Genomic DNA, 22,335 nt, shown 5'->3' on the forward strand with positions numbered 1-22,335 from the left:
GAGGACAGTGCACTGTTACAAATGGATCTGGATAGGTTGGAGGTTTGGGCTGGGAAGTGGCAGATGAGGTTCAACACTGATAAATGTAAGGTAATGCAAAAATCCGAGCTGGGATTATGTATTAAATGGAAGAACACTTAGGACGACTGACATGGAAAAGGACTTAGGAGCCTTAGGTAACAGTAAACTTAGCTGTAGTGACCAGTGTCGGGCAGCTGCTGCCAAGGCTAATAAAATCATGGGGTACATCAATAGGGGCATAGATGCCGACGACAAGGAAATAATGCTACCGCTGTACAAATCACTAGTCAGTCCTCACATAGAGTACTGTGTACAGTACTGAGCACCAGTGTACAAGAAAGATATAGTGGAGCTGGAGAGGGTTCAAATCCCACTAAGGACAACAATAAATAAAGACATTATTATTATTATTATTATAATAACGTCAGCAGAGAGCACTGTGCTCGTGATGTTATCAGAGAGCATTCCAAAAAGAAAATAATTTCCTCTGTAGTATTCAGCAGCTAATAAGTACAGGAAAGATTACGATTTTTTAATAGAAGTAATTTACAAATCTGTTTAACTTTCCGGAGCCAGTTGATTTAAAAGAAAAAAAAGGTTTTCACCGGAGTACCCCTTTAACCCCTTCATGACCCAGCCCATTTTCCCCTTCAGGTCCTGGGCATTTTTTGAAAATCTGACCACTGTCACTTTAAACATTAATAACTCTGGAATGCTTTTACTTATCATTCTGATTCCGAGAACTGCTGTAACAATCAGCCACCCCTGTGCAAATCGCCTCAAATGTACATGGTGCACTCTCCCTTCTGAGCCTTGTTGTGCGCCCCCAGAGCACTTTGCGCCCACATATGGGGTATCTCCATACTCGGGAGAAATTGCATTACAAATTTAGAGGATCTTTTTTCCCCTTTTACCTCTTGTGAAAATGAAAAGTATAGGGCAACACCAGCATGTCAGAGTAAAAAAATTATTTTTTTACACTAACATGCTGGTGTAGACCCCAACTTCACCTTTTCATAAGGGGTTAAAGAAGAAAAAGCCCCCCAAAATTTGTAAGGCAATTTCTCCCGAGTACGGCAATACCCCATATGTGTCCCAAAACTGTTGCCCTGAAATACAACAGGGCTCCAAAGTGAGAGAGCGCCATGCGCATTTGAGGCCTGAATTAGGGATTTGCATAGGGGTGGACATAGGGGTATTCTATGCCAATGATTCCCAAACAGGGTGCCTCCAGCTGTTGCAAAACTCCCAGCATGCCTGGACAGTCAATGGCTGTCCGGCAATACTGGGAGTTATTATTTTGCAACAGCTGGAGGCTCCGTTTTGGAAACAGTAGCGTACCAGACGTTTTTCATTTTTTTGGGGGCTGTGTAGGGATAATGTGTATATGTAGTGTTTTTTACTTTTTATTTTAGGTTAGTGTTAGTGTAGTGTAGTGTTTTTAGGGTACAGTCACATGGGCAGAGGTTCACAGCAAGTTTGCCGCTGGGAGTTTGAGCTGCAGCGCAAATTTTGCGCCATCTCAAACTTGCAGCACTCACTGTAAACCTCCGCCCATGTGAGTGTACCCTGTACATTCACATTGGGGGGAGGGGGCAAACATCCAGCTGTTGCAAACTCCGAGCATGCCCTTTGGCTGTCCGTGCATGCTGGGAGTTGTAGTTTTGCAACAGCTGGAGGCACACTGGTTTGGAAACACTAAGTTAAGTAATAAACTTTCAAGTGTTTTGCAACCAAACTTAGCGTTTCCAAACCAGTGTGCCTCCAGCTGTTGCAAAACTACAACTCCCAGCATGCATGGTCTGTCAGTGCATGCTGGGAGTTATAGTTTTGCAACAATTGAAACAGCTGGAGGCACTGAGGTAGCAAACGGACAATGTTTCCCAACTAGTGTGCCTCCAGTTGTTGCAAAACTACAACTCCCAGCATGCCCAGACTGCCCAAGCATGCTGGAAGTTGTAGTTCGGCAATATCTGAAGGATCAGATGTTGCCGAACTACAACTTCCAGCATGCTTGGGCAGTCTGGGCATGCTGGGAGTTGTAGTTTTGCAATATCTGGAGGTCCACAGTTTGGAGACCACTGTATAATGGTCTCCAATCTATGCTCTTCCAGATGTTAGAGAACTACAACTCCCAGCATGCCTGAACAGACTGAGCATGCTGGGAGTTGTAGTTTTGCAACATCTGGAACAGCACAGATTGGAGACCATTATACAGTGGTCTCCAAACTGTGGACCTCCAGATGTTACAAAACTACAACTCCCAGCATGCCCAGAAAGCCAAAGGCTGTCTGGGCATGCTGGGAGTTGCCGTTTTGAAACTCCCAGAGGCAGCAGTGAGATCGCTTTACGGCGATCTCACTGCTGCCAATGAAGATGCCGCACTGCTGCCGGAAACTCACCTCCGTGACGCAGCGCCGCCGGGACCGCCTGGAGGACGTCGCTCGCAACGGGACCACTCGGGACACCGCATGGTCGGGTAAGTGATGCCGGGGGATGGGTAAGGGACACTTAGCAGAGCGGTGTGTGTCCCGATCCCCGTGATCGGGACTTACACACCGCGCTGCTAAATATTCTGATAGCGAAACGCTGCTATTAGCTAGTCAGAGTTGACCAGCTGATAGCAGCGATCGCTGGGGGGGGGGGGGGGGGGGGGGGGATGAAACCCCCCGTGGTCGCATGGTAAGATGGCTGGCTATCAGTGATAGCCACCATCTTACCGGGCGCTGCGGGATGCCGCGAGTAGCGGCAAAAATGTTCATGACGTACCTGTATGTCATGGGTCGGGAACACCTTGCCACCCATGACGTACAGGTATGTCATAGGTCGGGAAGGGGTTAATGGTATAGAGAACTGTGTCTAGTGCATTAACTCTGATTTTTTGCCCATTGAAACCAGTAGGCCCATTGTGGTCTATGGGGAAAGCTGCTGAGTTGCCATAGCAACCAATCAGATCGCTTCTTTCATTTTTGAAAAAGTCTCTGAAAAATGAAGGAAGTAATCTGATTGGTTGCTATGGGCAACTCAGAAACTTTTCCAGGAAAATATGCTGAGTTGCCCATAGCAACCAATCAGATCGCTTCTTTCATTTTGCAAAGGCATTGTGAAAAATGAAAGAAGCAATCTGGTTGCTATGGGCAACTGCACAACTCTTCCTCTACACTGGTCTTGATGAATCTCCCCCATAGAGGGAGATTTATCAAAACCTGCCCAGAGGAAAAGTTTCTGAGTTGCCCATAGCAACCAATCAGATCGCTTCTTTCATTTTTGAAAAAGCCTCTGAAAAATGAAGGATATTTTTGAGATTTTGGAAGCTGGGATACTCACTACACCCATGCATATCTAGATAATTAAGTATGGGGGGAACTTAAATTTATTTTTTAAATCACATGGAGTTTTGACTTTACTTCATTATGGTCGAATAAAGCACTTAAAGAGTTCCTTAAAATTAAAGATTCACTCTTTTGGATGAAAAGGGGCTTATTTATGTAAATCAATTATACGCTTTAGGTCAAATAAAGTCGTTTGAAGAGATAGCCCATAAGTGTGTGGGGGGAAGACAATCACAAACATTGTTTTTTTACAAATAAGTAACACAGATCATAAAGCAATAAAAGGAGAGATTGGAGATTTCAGGGATTCTATATATAAGAAAAGTTTAATTAGACTATTTCCTTATGCAAAGTTGCTGTCTGGGCATGCTGGGAGTTGTGGTTCTGCAGCGGTTGGGGGTTCACAGCTTGAAGACCACTGCTATAGAGGGTGCAAATGTATCTGAGCCCTGGAACTCAAATAATGTGAAATATGAGATGATCAAAATGGAGCCCCTGCACTAATTACTTGGGTTCTGAGGTCTGTAAGGTCCATAGTAAAAACATCAGGTTCTGTCTATAGCAGATACTAAATCATGGCAGCTCAAAGAAACAAGCAGTCATTCTGACATGTCACATGTGATGTCATAGACAGCTGGAGGCCTGACATCCCACTGACAGCCGCCCGAGCCTTCAGTCTGTTCCTGTGCGATTAGTGAGAATAGTGAGATTAGCGTCTTCTTTTTCTACTTGTCTGAAATGGAGCTAAAAGGACTGGGTTCGTCCCCCTCCTGTTGGCGTTTTGGTGTGCGGCCTGGCTTGCCACCAGCTACATCATGACGGTCGTCCTCGGCCATGCAGCCTCGCCACTGATGAGCATCAGGTAAGATAAACAAGCAAATGATTCTTATTTCATGGGTTGGGAGTGAGGAAATATCCATAATAACATTGGTTTTCTTTTCCTTCACAGTGACGTGGGAAATGTCTTTCCCGAAAGCATATTATTCAGAATTGGATTCATAGGGACGTCCATTGGCACTTTGGTACTAACCTTTCTTATTTATAAGTATATGGTTATGCATACTGAAGAGTTCAGGGGTCATCAGGTCCTGATCCAGAGGATCCTGCTGGCCATTGTGTGGGCCTCCTGTTTTTCCACAGCTGTTATGCATGTATTGTCCCCCGAAGAATATCCCAGGATACACTTTGTCAGCACGATAATTTCCATTACATGTGAAGCCTTATACTACCTTGGGCAGTCCATCCAGATGTATAAATTACCAGGAGCAAAAAAAGTCATCCACCATAGTAGATGCACCTGCTGTGGCCTGACTTTTGTCTGTGTAGTTTTCTATTTTGGATATGAAACATTAAAGGAATTATTCCATAATGATGAAGACTGGGACGAGATCCGTGAAATCCCCATCATAATCATCGAGTGGGTGATGCTTCTACTGATCCTGATAAACATCGTGACCTATTATTCCACCATGCAGAGGTTATTGTTGACCGTCTCCAGAAACAGCTGCACACTCTCTCTTAGAGTAAAAATTGATGACTTCGGGGTGTAGACCACCACTGGGGGCCATCAAGTGGACTTCTGGGAGAGATACTGCACAGGACACGGAAAACATCTAAAGAAGAATAACTGGGGGACTACATATGGTGCCAGTAATCATGACACAATAATATGAGCTGGTGATATTACCTATACAAAAAAAAATAAAAAAAATAATAAAAAAATATTGGTGTGTGAAGTGTAATACCTAGTTAGAAAAACAGAATCAAATTCATCATTATAACCCCCCTCTGCATTACCCTGTTTATTATTTTTCAAGCAAGCACTTTGTTCTAATTCGTCCACTCTCTGGCGTGCTCCTTGTATAAGGGGTTTGGGATACCCTTTTTGTTTAAAACGATCCTCCAGGTTCTCTAGTTGTTGTAGGTATTTTTTGTGTGGAAGAACAATTCCTTCGGATTCTTTTCATTTGACCTAATGGAATGTTCTTCTTCCATTATTTAAGATGGCAACTGTTAAAGTCGAGGTATCTGTTTGCATCCACCTCCTTAAAATAGTTGGCAGTATGCGAACAGCCATCCTGAATATAGATATTTAAATCCAGGAACTCACATTTTTTGGGGGGACTGATGCAGCGCTGCCTTTGGATATCTCTGGCTCTGCCATAGCGCTTTTTTTGAGGGGGCGTGTCGGCTGCCCCTTCGTCTGGTGGTCAACACTAGTGTTGCTCGCAAATATTCGCAATGCGCGAATTCGCGAATATTCGCCAATATAGCACTATATATTCGAAATTACGAATATTGTTTTTTTTTTTTTCACAATACACATCACAGTGATCATCCCTCTCTGCTTCCAGCTTGTGTGGTGTAAAGAAGGCTCTAATACTACTGTGTGAGACTGGCGTATGAATTTTCGCATATGGGAAAATTTGCTTATGCACATTTTCATTTATGCAAATTTTCGCATATGCAAAAATATTACGCGAATATTACGAATATGCGAATTTAGCGAATATATGACGAATATTTGTCCATATATACGCGAAATATCGCGAATTCGAATATGGCCTATGCTGCTCAACACTAGTCAACACGCGCTATCTGGCCAGCGAGCCAGGGCCCCGTACAGGAGATCACGGGGCCCCCCAGCAGTCGGACACCCCACAATCTGAAATGTATCCCCTATCCTTGGGATAGGGGATGTTTTTCAACACTGCACTACTCCTTTAATGGCCTCCAAAATGAAGTTCCTCTGATGTATGGGCATCAAGGGATCTTCCACTAAAAAAGATCACACAGCTTCCACTCCTCTGTCATGTGGGATGTTACTATATAATGAAGCAATATCTAGCGTTGCCCACATATAGTCCTCTTCCCGTATGATATCTTTCAATAGGGTTAATAAACGCCCATTTATCTCTGAGGTATGCTGGTAAAGACACCGCACATTTCTGTAACTGATGGTCTATATATTCAGATAAACATCTGGCAACTATCGGGCGAACAGGTGTTTTTTTTTTCGGTCTTTATGTACATTAGGTAGAAAATAAAAATAAGGTACATTTGGTTTGGGGTTAAATATATATCATGTTTTTCCCTCTTAAAGGGGTACTACGCACCAAGACATCTTATCCCCTCTCCAAAGGACCCCCGTGATCTCGGTTGCGGCACCCTGTTGTCATCACTGCACAGAGAATACAGGGGCCAGCACATCGGCATAGCCATTGACTGTCCTGGCATGCTGGGAGTTTTGCTACAGCTGGAACTCTTTTTATTAGAAAAATATAAAACTTTTACAAAACACAAATACAATGCTTAATCAGCTGAAACATAAGGATGAAAAAGTAACAAATATAAACTCTTTGTTACAGAATAAAAGGACCTACCTAACCAACCAGCCCAGCTTAACTCAACTACCAAATAATGCCTGATACTACTAATTCTTACCTATTATCCTTCCAAACACACATACACCACACACATTAATTACCAACAAAACATAAATATAGCTTTCCTTAATTAAGTTTTAACTGAAAACATCCGAATAGGAAACTTATCCCCACATACCATACACAAAATGCATTAAACAAAAATAAATAGGGCTAACTGCCATAAAAATAATAAGGAAATAAATAAAATAATTCCATCTTGGAAATACCATTAATTTTACACACAGACAACAACCAATACTCACAATACATATTAGATCATAACAACGAAAAAAATAAAAAAATAAAATAAAGTAAAAAAAAATAAAAAAAATTATAATAAAAAGAGGGCTTATTGCCATAACTAAAAATAATTCCAACTTGGAAATTTCATTTATTTATTTATTTTTTCCCCTTTCTCCTTTCCCTTCTCTTTAAACTATAGTAACACACACATGCATGGATACATTACCATAAGGGGGAAAAAATAAACACAATAATATCAACTAAAAGCTGGTCCGACTGCCTTTACCCAACAATGAGGTATAACACTATACAAAAATACATAAAACTATTTATACTTATGAAATACATGTAAACAAGAATAAAACCTAAAGAAAAATAACCTACACTATGAACTCTCCCATCACCCACACCACTCCCACTGGACATGGTCAGAGTTCGTGTATCACAGTGTTTTTTATTTTTTTTTTACTGAAACAGTCATTGTCCATAAACTGACCCAAGTCAGACCCAAAGCATCACCCCCTCCCCCCCAACAACCCCCACCCAACTTAAAATTAATCCCCCCCCCCACTATTATTAACTAACTCAACAATGTACTAATTCACTACAACCACAGAAATAATATGAAAAACAAAGTAATACAGTACTTCAAACCCCCACCAGGCCCAAGATTGGTTGCCTGCAAGCCCTTTACATTCAAATTACAGAAAACAAAACAAAAAGCTAGAGTGACATGCATAGCCCACCACCAGGAAGAAGGATGGCAATCCTGATAAAACTAAGTTTCAAAATGCTTACCCTATGAACCTTACTTCTAACCCTATCGCTATCCCTTCATAAAACTGACCCTATACTCACCCTAACATCTATATACTGTCCCTAACCAAAATTAAGGTACATCAAAAGAAAACCCTCTCCACAGGAGAGAAGCCCTACTGGTACCAAGACTGCCATACTCCAAAGACCTGATCTTCCCGAGGTCACCAGTGATGTTCCTACATACCTCCACCTCGGAGAGGACTTTCTGTTGGGTCGATACTAAGCACCGTGCATTCCACGTGTAGTACCTAACCACTAAGCTAACTAAGAATAAAGTGCCCCGATCCACGGCCACCCAGGTTCCTGAATGCCCCATAAGCCCACTCCGGATAGGAAAGGCCGGCAAGTTGACTCCAGCCGATGGAAGCACCCACCCTGTTGTAAACCCCTATATTAAAGGGACAATGAAGCAGGAAGTGGTCCATGCTTTCCAGCGTGTCCCCGTACTCTTCTCGGGGACATCCCCGGTCATCAGAGTTCCTGTACTTCAGGTTGTCCCTCACATATAGCTTCCCCTGAAAGCAGCGCCAGGCCAAGTCCCAAAACTTCTGGGGGATCCTTTTCATATTTAAAAGATGCAATCCCACCGTCAGATCCCGACCTGGGCAGTCCCTGAGCGCCAGAGGCTTCTGGAAGTGGGTCAACAGAACCCGTTTGTCAAGGAACTGCCTTGACTGGGTCCTGATCTCCCACACTCCCAGACCCCACCGACGTATCGCCTTCAGAGTCGGGGTAGCGTAAGCCGGAAGATATCCATGTGGTGTACGGAGGTCCTTCACTTGCCCTCCTGTCTCCCATTCCTGGAAGAAAGGCCGAAACCATTCCCTGCAGGAGAGTACCCACGGAGGAGCCCTCTCTGACCAGAGGTTTGCAATGTTGGCTTTCAAGAAGGTGTTCGTTAAGAACACCACAGGGTTTACCATAGATAAACCCCCTAGTCTCCTCGTGCGGTACGTAACCTCCCTCTTGACTAGGTTCAACCTGTTCCCCCATAACAGTTGGAAAAACAGGCTGTAGACCCTAGTGTAGTAAGCCTCTGGTAAAATACATACGCTGCCCAGATAGATAAACAAGGGGAGCAGGTACGATTTTGATCAGGTGTACCCTTTCCCTGAGGGTCATAGACCAACCCTTCCACTGGTCCACCCTCTGAGTGGCATCCTGGAGCTTACCATCCCAGTTTTTGGTGGGATAATCATCCTGGCCGAATGTGATGCCCAAAACTTTTGCTGAGTCTTGGGGCCCTGGAAGGGTGTCCGGGAGATCAAACGTGGGGTCTCCCCCTCCCAGCCAGAGACTCTCACACTTATCCTGGTTGATCTTAGACCCGGATGCCTCCGAGTAGCGGTCCACTTCCGACATCACCACATCGGCCTCCTCTCTCGAGGAGAGGAAAATGGTGACATCATCAGCGTACGCCACCACTCTCTGGGCGACACCCGGCTCCGCCAGAATCATCCTGACTCCCGCCAATGGTCCGCAACTCACCCTCCTAAGGAAGGGATCGATCGCAAATACATATAAGAGCGGGCTCAAAGGACAACCCTGACGGACTCCAGACCCCACCTCAAAGAGCGGCCAGACCACCCGTTCACCAGCGGGAAACTCTCTGCCCCTGCATACAAGATCTTAAGCAATTAACAAAAGTACACGGTAAGCCATATCTCAGGAGGACGGACCAGAGGTAGTCATGGTTCACTCGATCAAATGCTTTGGCCTGATCCAAGGAAAAGTAAGTACCCCTTCCAGAGACCCGCACTACTCCGCTCCACTGCCTCCCTGACACTGAGGACAGCACTTAAGGTGCTTCGGCCTGGAACAGAGCAGTGCTGAGCCCCCGAAAGGAGCCGGGGTGCAAACTTCACCAGCCGATTAAACAGTATCTTGGCCAGAAGCTTCCTGTCTGTAGGTGCGAGTAGAAGGATCTGACGACCTCCAGGATCCCTGATCTGGACCGATTCAGAGATCCCGTACTATCAATCAGTCCTGAGACTACTTTACTACTCACTGACATCTTGCAGTTCCTGTAAGGGTCGGGCGAGCGGTACTTCCCGTAATCCCTCTCAAAAACCAAAGATGCTTGCCTATCGTACTGACACCTCATCAGCAAGGATTTCACTCTGGAGATATCCTCTCGGCTACCTCCAGTCGAGACGAGAAGCTCGAGTTTCCTCCTCAGTCCCTGATACAGGCGATACCTGTTTAGGGACCTGAGGCTCGAGAGCTGGCGGAAGAACCCCGCAACCTGCTTCTTGAATATCTCCCACCACTCAGACTTACTACTACAAAAGTCCAGTAAAGGTACCTGACTTTGAAGAAAATCCTCAAAGGACTGTCTTATCTCTGTTTCCTCCAGGAGGGACAAATTCAGCTTCCAATAACCTTTTCCCATCCGGGGGGTCTCTGAAACATTCAGGGAAAACAAAATCATACAGTGGTCGGAGAACTCCACCTCAACCACGGACACTGCGGAAGAGACGGCTTCCTCCTTTAAATAAAACCTGTCTATCCTAGACCTGCTGCTACCTCGATGAAAGGTGAAACCCGCGTGGCCTGAGGGGCTCCGGATGTGGGCATCCTCTAGGCGAGCTTCCCTGACTATATTACTAAGGGCCACACAGTCATAAGCCAGCCGATCATTGGAACCTCTCCTATCTTGGGACCTCGTGACATTATTGAAGTCCCCTCCAAAGATCACTTGCCGGCTAGTAAAAAGAAAGGGTTTAATCCTCATAAAGAGATCCTTACGGCCCCACTTTGTTTGTGGGGTGTAGATGTTAATGAGCCGGAGCTCTTGTCCCTTCATGAAGACATCTAAGATCAGGCACCTCCCCATTTCTAACTCAATGACCCGTCTGCATTCGACCGGAGCGGTAAAAAGGACCGCCACCCCACTATACGGCTCAGCCACAAGAGACCAGTGGGAGGGGCCGCGCCTCCACTCTCTTCTGGCTTTCACCAGAGAGGCTAGATCTGACAACCTGGTCTCCTGTAAAAAGAAAATGTCGGCTTCAACACGGCCGAGAAAATCAAAGGCTGCGAATCTAGCCGTATCAGACTTTATACTGGCACAATTAATAGATGCCAGCGTCAATGGGGTGAGTGCTGCCATCCTGGGTAATTGAGTTAGACGGCCTTACCCATTATTTTTTCTTGCCCTTCTTCTTCACCGCCTCATCCCCTGAAGAAGAAGGAGCATTCTTACTTTCTTTAGATCTCTTTTTTGACTCAGACTGATCCATCTGGCTCCCATCTCCATCTGGCCCTGAGTTAGCCCTGCCCTCCGAGGAAGATGCCTCAACAGGACAGGACCCAGTTCCCCCTGGAGGCTCCAATCCCTCAGGCACCCCATCCTCGCCACCCCCCTCCAATGAGGGGGAGGAGATGGTATCAAGGACAAGGTACCTGTTCGATAGGTCAATCAGAAGGGGGGCAGGTAAGCTTCCTTTTAGGACCTGGCCTTTAGCACCTGAAATAGAGGACTGAGACTTCCCCTTTACAACTTTTTTGCCCTTGTCTTTTTTCGGCCTTTCCCTCCCCTCCTCATCCACACTTTTATAGTGGGAGGAATCAGAAAAGATCAGCCTCTTTGCCTTCCTCTTCGCGAATCCTCCTAATCTCCTCATCCAACACACCATCCCCCAGGGTCTCAGCAACATCTGGGCTAGTGACAGGAGCAGGGCCAGGAGCTACCCCCGCCACCTGAGAACTCTCCAGCTCCCTGCTCCTTCTGCGGTTTTCCTCTCGCCTTAGTTTGGCAGGCCCCTTCTTGCTCTTCATTAACCCTTTTGCTCCTTCACCCATGCCCGTACCCTCCCCAGCCGGGGCAACCCTAAAGCTCTCCCCAGCTGGAGCGGCCACCAAACGGGAAAAGGCGCTGGGGCAACGCTTGAAAGGGTGTCCTAGGACAACACACAGATGACACCGGATCTGCCCACAGGATGCAGCCAAATGACCAGCCCCACCACAAAAAGCGCAAACTTGCACAGTGCAGGCTGCGCTAAAATGGGTAGGACTACCACACCTGTGGCAGACTTTAGGCTGCCCCTGGTAGAAGACTTGGATTCTGTCACGTCCGAGTAAGGCTGCCGATGGGATGTGGGCAACTGTGCTCCCTGAACGCCTAAGTTTGACGGAAAACGTCCAGGCCCCAGACCAGATCCCGTGCTCATCAAGATTTTTCTTGGGCATGTCCGTCACATCCCCATAACGACCGAGCCAGGTCATGATGTCGTAGCAAGACAGCGACTCGTTACGGGTCAAAACGGTCACTCTCTTGGTTTGGTTCTGCCGGGATATCGCTTTTACAGCGAAATCCCGCCAGCCGGGCTCGTTCTTCACCATCTCGTAATTCGACCAGAAAAGTTCAAGACCCTCTGGCCGAACAAAGCTGATGTCGAACTCAGAAGAACCATAGGGGTGAATCAGGGCAAAGATGTCACTCGCCCTGAACTCCATCTGAAGGAGGAGCTCAACCACCCTTGCCCGGGGCGGGCACGCTGTCACGATGCCGGCTGGCAGGTAGTGGATCCTCTGTGCCAGAGAGGGATTGGCGTGGACCGTGCTAGTGGATCGGTTCTAAGTCACTACTGGTTTTCACCAGAGCCCGCCGCAAAGCGGGATGGTCTTGCTGCGGCGGTAGTGACCAGGTCGTATCCACTAGCAACGGCTCAACCTCTCTGACTGCTGAAGATAGGCGCGGTACAAGGGAGTAGACAGAAGCAAGGTCGGACGTAGCAGAAGGTCGGGGCAGGCAGCAAGGATCGTAGTCAGGGGCAACGGCAGGAGGTCTGGAACACAGGCTAGGAACACACAAGGAAACGCTTTCACTGGCACAATGGCAACAAGATCCGGCGAGGGAGTGCAGGGGAAGTGAGGTATAAATAAGGAGTGCACAGGTGAACACACTAATTAGAACCACTGCGCCAATCAGCGGCGAAGTGGCCCTTTAAATCGCAAAGACCCGGCGCGCGCGCGCCCTAGGGAGCGGGGCCGCGCGCGCCGGGACAGGACCGACGGAGAGCGAGTCAGGTACGGGAGCCGGGGTGCGCATCGCGAGCGGGCGCCACCCGCATCGCGAATCGCATCCCGGCTGGAGGCGGTATCGCAGCGCCCCGGGTCAGTGGATCTGACCGGAGCGCTGCAGTGACGAGAGTGTAGCGAGCGCTCCGGGGAGGAGCGGGGACCCGGAGCGCTCGGCGTAACAGTACCCCCCCCCTTGGGTCTCCCCCTCTTCTTAGAGCCTGAGAACCTGAGGACCAGACTTTTGTCTAGAATATTGTCCTCAGGTTCCCAGGATCTCTCTTCTGGACCACAACCCTCCCAATCAACTAAAAAAAAAGTTTTCCCTCTGACCTTCTTGGATGCCAGAATCTCTTTGACGGAGAAGATGTCCGAGGAGCCGGAAACAGGAGTGGGGGAAACAAGTTTGGGAGAGAAACGGTTGATGATAAGTGGTTTAAGAAGAGAAACGTGAAAGGCATTAGGGATACGAAGAGAAGGAGGAAGAAGAAGTTTGTAAGAGACAGGATTAATCTGGCACAAAATTTTGAAAGGACCAAGATAGCGTGGTCCCAACTTGTAGCTAGGGACACGGAAGCGGACATATTTAGCGGAGAGCCATACCTTGTCTCCAGGAGAAAAAATGGGAGGAGCTCTTCTTTTCTTATCAGCAAACTTCTTCATGCGTGATGAAGCCTGTAAGAGAGAATTTTGGGTCTCTCTCCATATGGTGGAAAGATCACGAGAAATTTCATCCACAGCGGGCAGACCAGAGGGCAAGGGGGTAGGGAGGGGAGGAAGAGGGTGACGGCCGTACACCACGAAAAATGGGGATTTGGAGGAAGATTCAGAGACTCTGAAGTTATACGAGAATTCGGCCCATGGTAGAAGATCTGCCCAATCATCCTGGCGGGAGGAAACAAAATGTCGTAAATAATCACCCAAGACCTGGTTAATTCTTTCTACTTGTCCATTGGATTGAGGATGATATGCAGAAGAAAAGTTTAATTTAATCTTGAGTTGTTTACAGAGAGCCCTCCAGAATTTTGACACGAATTGGGCGCCTCTATCCGAGACGATCTGCGTGGGCAACCCGTGAAGACGAAAAATGTGTACAAAAAATTGTTTAGCCAACTGAGGCGCTGAAGGAAGACCAGGAAGAGGGATGAAATGTGCCATTTTGGAGAATCGATCAACGACCACCCAAACAACAGTGTTGCCACGGGATGGGGGTAAGTCTGTAATAAAATCCATACCAATCAGAGACCAAGGCTGTTCGGGGACAGGCAGAGGATGAAGAAAACCAGCGGGCTTCTGGCGAGGAGTCTTATCCCGGGCACAGACAGTGCAGGCTCGCACAAAGTCCACGACATCCGTCTCCAGAGTCGGCCACCAATAGAAGCGAGAGATGAGTTGCACAGATTTCTTGATGCCTGCATGACCTGCGAGATGGGAGGAGTGACCCCATTTGAGGATTCCGAGGCGTTGGTGTGGAGAGACGAAGGTCTTTCCTGGAGGAGTTTGCCTGATGGAGGCTGGAGAAGTGGAAATCAGGCAGTCAGGAGGAATGATGTGTTGCGGAGAGAGTTCAACTTCCGAAGCATCCGAGGAACGAGAGAGAGCATCGGCCCTAATGTTCTTATCGGCAGGCCGAAAGTGAATTTCAAAATTAAATCGGGCAAAGAACAGAGACCACCTGGCCTGGCGAGGATTCAGCCGTTGGGCAGACTGGAGATAGGAGAGGTTCTTGTGATCGGTGTAAATAATAACTGGAAATCTTGATCCCTCCAGCAGATGCCTCCATTCCTCAAGTGCTAATTTAATGGCTAGAAGCTCTCGATCCCCGATGGAGTAGTTCCTCTCCGCCGGAGAGAAGGTCCTAGAAAAAAAACCACAAGTAACAGCATGCCCGGAAGAATTTTTTTGTAGAAGGACCGCTCCAGCTCCTACAGAGGAGGCATCAACCTCCAATAGGAAGGGTTTAGATGGGTCAGGTCTGGAGAGCACGGGAGCCGAAGAAAAGGCAGACTTGAGCCGTTTAAAGGCGTCTTCCGCTTGAGGAGGCCAAGACTTGGGATTGGCATTTTTTTTGGTTAAAGCCACGATAGGAGCCACACCGGTAGAAAAATGTGGAATAAATTGCCTGTAATAATTGGCGAACCCCAAAAAACGTTGGATAGCACGGAGTCCGGAGGGGCGTGGCCAATCTAAGACGGCAGAGAGTTTGTCTGGATCCATTTGTAGTCCCTGGCCAGAGACCAAGTATCCTAGGAAAGGAAGAGATTGGCATTCAAACAGACATTTCTCTATCTTGGCATAAAGTTGATTGTCACGAAGTCTCTGAAGAACCATACGGACATGCTGGCGGTGTTCTTCTAGATTGGCAGAAAAAATCAGGATATCGTCCAGATATACAACAACACAGGAGTATAAGAGATCACGAAAAATTTCATTAACAAAGTCTTGGAAGACGGCAGGGGCGTTGCACAGGCCAAAGGGCATGACCAGATACTCAAAGTGTCCATCTCTAGTGTTAAATGCCGTTTTCCATTCATCCCCCTCTCTGATGCGGATGAGATTATAAGCACCTCTTAAGTCCAGTTTGGTAAAAATGTGGGCACCTTGGAGGCGATCAAAGAGTTCAGAGATGAGGGGTAGGGGGTAGCGGTTCTTTACCGTGATTTTATTAAGACCGCGGTAGTCAATGCAAGGACGTAGAGAGCCATCTTTTTTGGACACAAAGAAAAATCCGGCTCCGGCAGGAGAGGAGGATTTACGGATAAAGCCCTTTTTTAAATTTTCCTGGATGTACTCAGACATAGCAAGAGTCTCTGGGGCGGACAGAGGATAAATTCTGCCCCGGGGTGGAGTAGTGCCCGGGAGGAGGTCAATAGGACAATCATAAGGCCTGTGAGGAGGTAGAGTCTCAGCTTGTTTTTTGCAAAAAACATCCGCAAAGTCCATATAGGCCTTAGGGAGACCGGTTACAGGGGGAACCACAGAGTCACGGCAAGGGGTACTGGGAACCGGTTTTAGGCAGTCCTTGAAACAAGAGGGCCCCCAACTCTTGATCTCCCCAGTGGACCAATCCAGGGTTGGGGAATGGAGTTGAAGCCAGGGTAGTCCAAGGAGAATTTCGGAAGTGCAATTGGGGAGGACCAAAAATTCAATCTTCTCGTGATGAGGTCCGATGCACATTAGAAGGGGCTCCGTGCGGAAACGTATGGTACAGTCCAATCTTTCATTGTTTACACAATTGATGTAGAGGGGTCTGGCGACACTGGTCACCGGGATGTTGAACCTGTTGACGAGAGAGGCCAAAATAAAATTTCCTGCAGATCCGGAATCCAAGAAGGCCATAGTAGAGAAGGAGAAGGAGAAGGCAGAGGCAGATATCCGCACAGGCACAGTAAGACGTGGAGAAGCAGAGTAGACATCAAGGACTGTCTCACCTTTGTGCGGAGTCAGCGTACGTCTTTCCAGGCGGGGAGGACGGATAGGACAATCCTTCAGGAAGTGTTCGGTACTGGCACAGTACAGGCAGAGATTCTCCATGCGGCGTCGTGTCCTCTCTTGAGGTGTCAGGCGAGACCGGTCGACCTGCATAGCCTCCACGGCGGGAGGCACAGGAACGGATTGCAGGGGACCAGAGGAGAGAGGAGCCGGGGAGAAAAAACGCCTCGTGCGAACAAAGTCCATATCCTGGCGGAGCTCCTGACGCCTTTCGGAAAAACGCATGTCAATGCGAGTGGCTAGATGAATGAGTTCATGTAGGTTAGCAGGGATTTCTCGTGCGGCCAGAACATCTTTAATGTTGCTGGATAGGCCTTTTTTAAAGGTCGCGCAGAGGGCCTCATTATTCCAGGATAATTCTGAAGCAAGAGTACGGAATTGTACGGCGTACTCGCCAACGGAAGAATTACCCTGGACCAGGTTCAACAGGGCAGTCTCAGCAGAAGAGGCTCGGGCAGGTTCCTCAAAGACACTTCGAATTTCCGAGAAGAAGGAGTGTATAGAGGCAGTGACGGGGTCATTGCGGTCCCAGAGCGGTGTGGCCCATGACAGAGCTTTTCCAGACAGAAGGCTGACTACGAAAGCCACCTTAGACCTTTCAGTAGGAAACTGGTCCGACATCATCTCCAAGTGCAGGGAACATTGGGAAAGAAAGCCACGGCAGAATTTAGAGTCCCCATCAAATTTATCCGGCAAGGATAGTCGTAGACCAGAAGCGGCCACTCGCTGCGGAGGAGATGCAGGAGCTGGCGGAGGAGATGATTGCTGAAGCTGTGGTAGTAGCTGCTGTAGCATCACGGTCAGTTGAGACAGCTGTTGGCCTTGTTGCGCTATCTGTTGTGACTGCTGGGCGACCACCGTGGTGAGGTCGGCGACAACTGGCAGAGGAACTTCAGCGGGATCCATGGCCGGATCTACTGTCACGATGCCGGCTGGCAGGTAGTGGATCCTCTGTGCCAGAGAGGGATTGGCGTGGACCGTGCTAGTGGATCGGTTCTAAGTCACTACTGGTTTTCACCAGAGCCCGCCGCAAAGCGGGATGGTCTTGCTGCGGCGGTAGTGACCAGGTCGTATCCACTAGCAACGGCTCAACCTCTCTGACTGCTGAAGATAGGCGCGGTACAAGGGAGTAGACAGAAGCAAGGTCGGACGTAGCAGAAGGTCGGGGCAGGCAGCAAGGATCGTAGTCAGGGGCAACGGCAGGAGGTCTGGAACACAGGCTAGGAACACACAAGGAAACGCTTTCACTGGCACAATGGCAACAAGATCCGGCGTACGGGAGCCGGGGTGCGCATCGCGAGCGGGCGCCACCCGCATCGCGAATCGCATCCCGGCTGGAGGCGGTATCGCAGCGCCCCGGGTCAGTGGATCTGACCGGAGCGCTGCAGTGACGAGAGTGTAGCGAGCGCTCCGGGGAGGAGCGGGGACCCGGAGCGCTCGGCGTAACACACGCATCTTTACCCCTCCAAATCAGACGGGCCACATTCCTACGGTTACTATCCTGCCCGGGAGTCGGGAGGGACCACATCACCTCCCCATTCTGTTCTTGGAAGGCACCCAGACCATGCCTCTCTATCCAAAAAGACAGGTCAACCGAACCCCTCCCTTCTACCTCAATTGACCTATCACCCTTACGCAGAGCCTCCAGGAGGCGCCGCTGCAAGTGACCCCCAGAACCAGATGGAGACGGAGACCCTCTTGATTCCCCGGCAGCGACGCTGGCATAGCTTCTAGCAGTCGCCACCAGGGGGGCAGCCGAACCAGCCCCTACTTCCTCAGTACTCTTTACTGATCCAGTGACATCCCTTTGCCTGCCTCCAGCACTCTTCTCTTGCACACCGATAGCATCCCTCTCTTGTACACCTCTAGCACCCCTCTCTCGCACACCGCTAGCATCCCTTTCTTGCACACCGCTAGCACCCCTCTCTCGCACACCGCTAGCACCCCTCTCTTGCACACCGCTAGCACCCCTCTCTTGCACACCGCTAGCACCCCTCTCTTGCACACCGCTAGCACCCCTCTCTAGTACACCTCTAATGCCCCACTCTTGCACACTGCTAACATTTTCATGCAACATACCATCACCAAAATTTTCACTCTCTTTTGCACTCTTCCCTTTCACACTATTATCCTGGCTAAACTTTCCTGAGCTGGCCGGGTTATTTGCGTATGCCACGGGGGTTTGTGCTGCTGGTCCCGCCCCCGATGACCGCTTTTTCGGTTCTGGCGATGTTACTTCCAGTTCCAGTGATGACACTTCCTTCAACGCCGATGATGTTCCCAGTGAGAACTGCTTCACACTGGGTGGGATCTGTCCCTCCGGACGCACCCCCACCCCTCCTACAGCAGCCGACGTGGAGGGATTCCCCACAGCGTCAGTGCAACCTTCAGGAGCCACCTTACCCGACCGCCCGGGCTTTTCTACCAATCCAGACGCATGGACACTCCCCCCCCCTCACAGAGGAGTGCCCTGCTACGCCCAGATCGCTCGGGGGACCGCCCCCCGAGCAGACAGCAACATCACCAAGCTCCGGCACTAGGACACGCCCCCTGCCCACCTGGGGTGGTCCTGCAGCATCGGAGTCGCCCACCTTAAGCCTGTCCTGCCCTTCCCTACCGACTGGACAGGCGGCTCCTTGGCGTCTGCAGCCATCTTAGAAACCTTATCCACCATGTACCCCCCATTCTGGCCCCGCTTTACAGCAAAAGCGGGGTCGGGCAGACTGGGGGGCCCACCAGCCTGAACCACCTTTTCAGATGGCCCAGACTGCTGGAGAGAAGAATAAACAAGTCTGGTGACCTCTCCTTTTTTCCTTTTATTTCTCCTCTTCCTCTTGCCCTTCACCTCAGTATCTGGGCCTAAGTCATTTCCAAATGATAAGTTCTCAAAATGGGTAGGTGACTCTTGGAGCACAATCGCCTTCAGCAATCCACCACCAATTAACCCATTGCTGCTGCCGCTGTCGTCACTGCTGTCATCTGACGTTACAGGCAGGGCTACCTGAGCAGGATTTATGTATGAACTCTGGGTTGTGTCCTCCTCCATTTCACTCTCCTTTGCACCACCATCTTGCTTCTCTTTAGCACCTTCCTCAGCACTGTCCTCTCTTTCTCCACCACCATCTTCCTCCACACTGTCCTCCTCAGCACTGTTCTCTCTTTCTCCTCCACCATCCACCTCCACACCATCCTCCTCTGCACTGCTTTCGCTGTGACTGACCTCCTCCTCTCTTTCTGGGTTCTGCTGGCCTCTGAACCGACTTTCATTGCAGAGTTTTTCTCTGAAGATACCAGCCCCTTCCATGATCTCCATCCTTACCCTTTCTACCTCCTCAACCTCTTTTTTCAGGGTGCGCACTTTAGCCGAATACACTGGCCTTCGATTTTTTGAGGTGTAATCAGCCTGGTAACGGGCAAATTTTAAGTCCTCTCTTAGCCCACGAAGCATTTTGCCAAGACACTCATACTCCGCCATTTTTGCTTGGATTCGGGACCCAAAAGTGGCCAAAGACTCCCTGGGACCCAATGCCCCCCATTGCTGGGGTTCAGAGGTACCTTGCCTCCCCATGTTTCTCCTCAACTCCTCACCTTCATGCAGGTCTTTACCTGCAGCCTTGCTTGTAGCCTTCCTTGCAGCCTTGCGGCTTCCAGATATGGACGGTGGAGTTGGTTCTGCATTTCTGCGGATCCTGGAGGATCTCCGTACCCCATCCTGGGAGTTGGCCGTTGCAATGTCACCTCCACCTCCCGCCGGCCTGGTAAGGGAGATGGGGACGTTGGGGTTCATGCAGGGAAACCCTTCCCCGAAGGCTGCCACAAACCTGGGGGGGGGGGGGGGAGGGCTGGTGAAAATCCTGCTGCTCTCTGGTTCTCTGGTTCTCCTGGAGCTGACGATCACACAACCACACCCTGAACAGGAAGTAGTGCAACAGCTGGAGACACCCTATTTGGAAAGCACTGCTGTAGGGTAATTTGGTGGTGGATGCAAATCCCTAATTTAGGCCTCAAATGCACATGGTGCTCTTTCACTTTGGAGCCCTCTCATATTTCAAGGCAACAGTTTTTGGTTACAAATTTTTTTTCTCTTCTTTTACCCCTTAAGAAAAGGTAAATTTTGGGTCTACACCAGCATGTTAGTGTAAACAGAGTGTACCATATACATTTGAGGCCTAAATTGGTGATTTGCACAGGGGTGGCTGGTAGTTACAGCAGTTCTGACATAAACATAAAAAACACCCATATGTGACCCCCATTTAGAAAACTACACCCCTCACGTAAAGTAACAAGGGGTATAGTGAGCCTTAACATCCCACAGGTGTTTGACAAATTTTTGTTAAAGTTGGAGGTGAAAATAAAAAAATGTATATTTTTTTCCCTAAAATGCTATTGTTACCCCAATTTTATCATTTTCACAAGGGGTAATAGGAAAAAAAGCCCAGCAAAATTTGTAACCCCATCTCTTCTGAGTCAGAAAATACCCCACATGTGGATGTAAAGTGCTCTGCGGGTGAACTACAGGGCTCAGAAGAGAAGGAGCACCATTGGGCTTTTGGAGAGAGAATCTGGCTGAAATTGAAGGCCATGTGCGTTTAGGCCTCCATGGTGCCAGAACAGTGAACCCCCCCCCCCACACACACACACACACACACACACACACACACACACACATGTGACCCCATTTTGGAAACTACACCCCTAATAAGAAGTGCAGTGAGCATTTACATCTCACAGGTGTCTGATAGATTTTTTTGAGCAGTGGTCTGCCAAAAGAAAAATGAAAATTTTTCATTTGCACAGCCCACTGTTCCAAAGATCTGTCAAATGCCAGTGGGGTTTAACCCCTTAAGGAACCAGCCCATTTTCACCTTAAGGACCCAGCCATTTTTGCACATCTGACCATTGTCATTTTAAGCATTAATAACTCTGGGATACTTTTACTTTTCATTCTGATTCTGACATTGTTTTTTCGTGACATATTCTACTTCATGTTAGTGGTAAATTTTTGTCGAGGCTTGCATCATTTCTTGGTGAAAAATTCCAAAATTTGATGAAAAAATTGAAAATTTAGCATTTTTCTAACTTTGAAGCTCTCTGCTTGTAACAAAAACAGACATTCCAAATAAATAATATATTGATTCACAGATACAATATGTCTACTTTATATTTTCATCATAAAGTTGACAGGTTTTAACTTTTAGAAGATATCAGAGGGCTTCAAAGTTCAGCAGCACTTTTCCAATTTTTCACAACATTTTCTAAATTGGAATTTTTCAGGGACCAGTTCAGTTTTGAAGTGGATTTGAAGGGCCTTCATATTAGAAATACCCCACAAATGACCACATTATAAAAACTGCACCCCTCAAAGTATCCAAAATGACATTTGGGTAAGTGTGTTAACCCTTTAGGTGTTTCACAGGAATAGCAGCAAAGTGAAGGAGGAAATTCAAAATCTCCATTTTTTACACTCGCATGTTCTTGTAGACCCAGTTTTTGAATTTTTACAAGGGGTAATAGGAGAAAAAGCCCCCCAAAATTTGTAACCCAATTTCTCTAGAGTAAGGAAATACCTCATATGTGTATGTAAAGTGTTCGGCTGGTGCAGTAGAGGGCTCAGAAGGGAAGGAGCAACAATGGGATTTTGGAGAGTGAATTTTTGCTGAAATGGTTTTTGGGGGGCATGTCACATTTTGGAAGCCCCTATGGTGCCAGAAGAGCAGAAAACCCCCACATGGCATACCATTTTGGAAACTACACCCCTCAAGCCACGTACCAAGGGGTCCAGTGAGCCTTAACACCCCACAGGTCTTTTACGACTTTTCGTTAAATTTGGATGTGTAAATGAAAAAAAAAAAAAAAAAAGTTTCACTTCCAGGCAGTGGAAGAGAGGTGGTTGTGGTTGTGATAAATATAAAGCAAATACACTATGTTGAGCTAGCGATTGTTTGTCTGTATACAAGAGTGTGAAGCATACAAGTGAG

This window comes from Hyla sarda (assembly GCF_029499605.1).
Source record: "Hyla sarda isolate aHylSar1 chromosome 2 unlocalized genomic scaffold, aHylSar1.hap1 SUPER_2_unloc_1, whole genome shotgun sequence".
NCBI lineage: Eukaryota > Metazoa > Chordata > Amphibia > Anura > Hylidae > Hyla > Hyla sarda.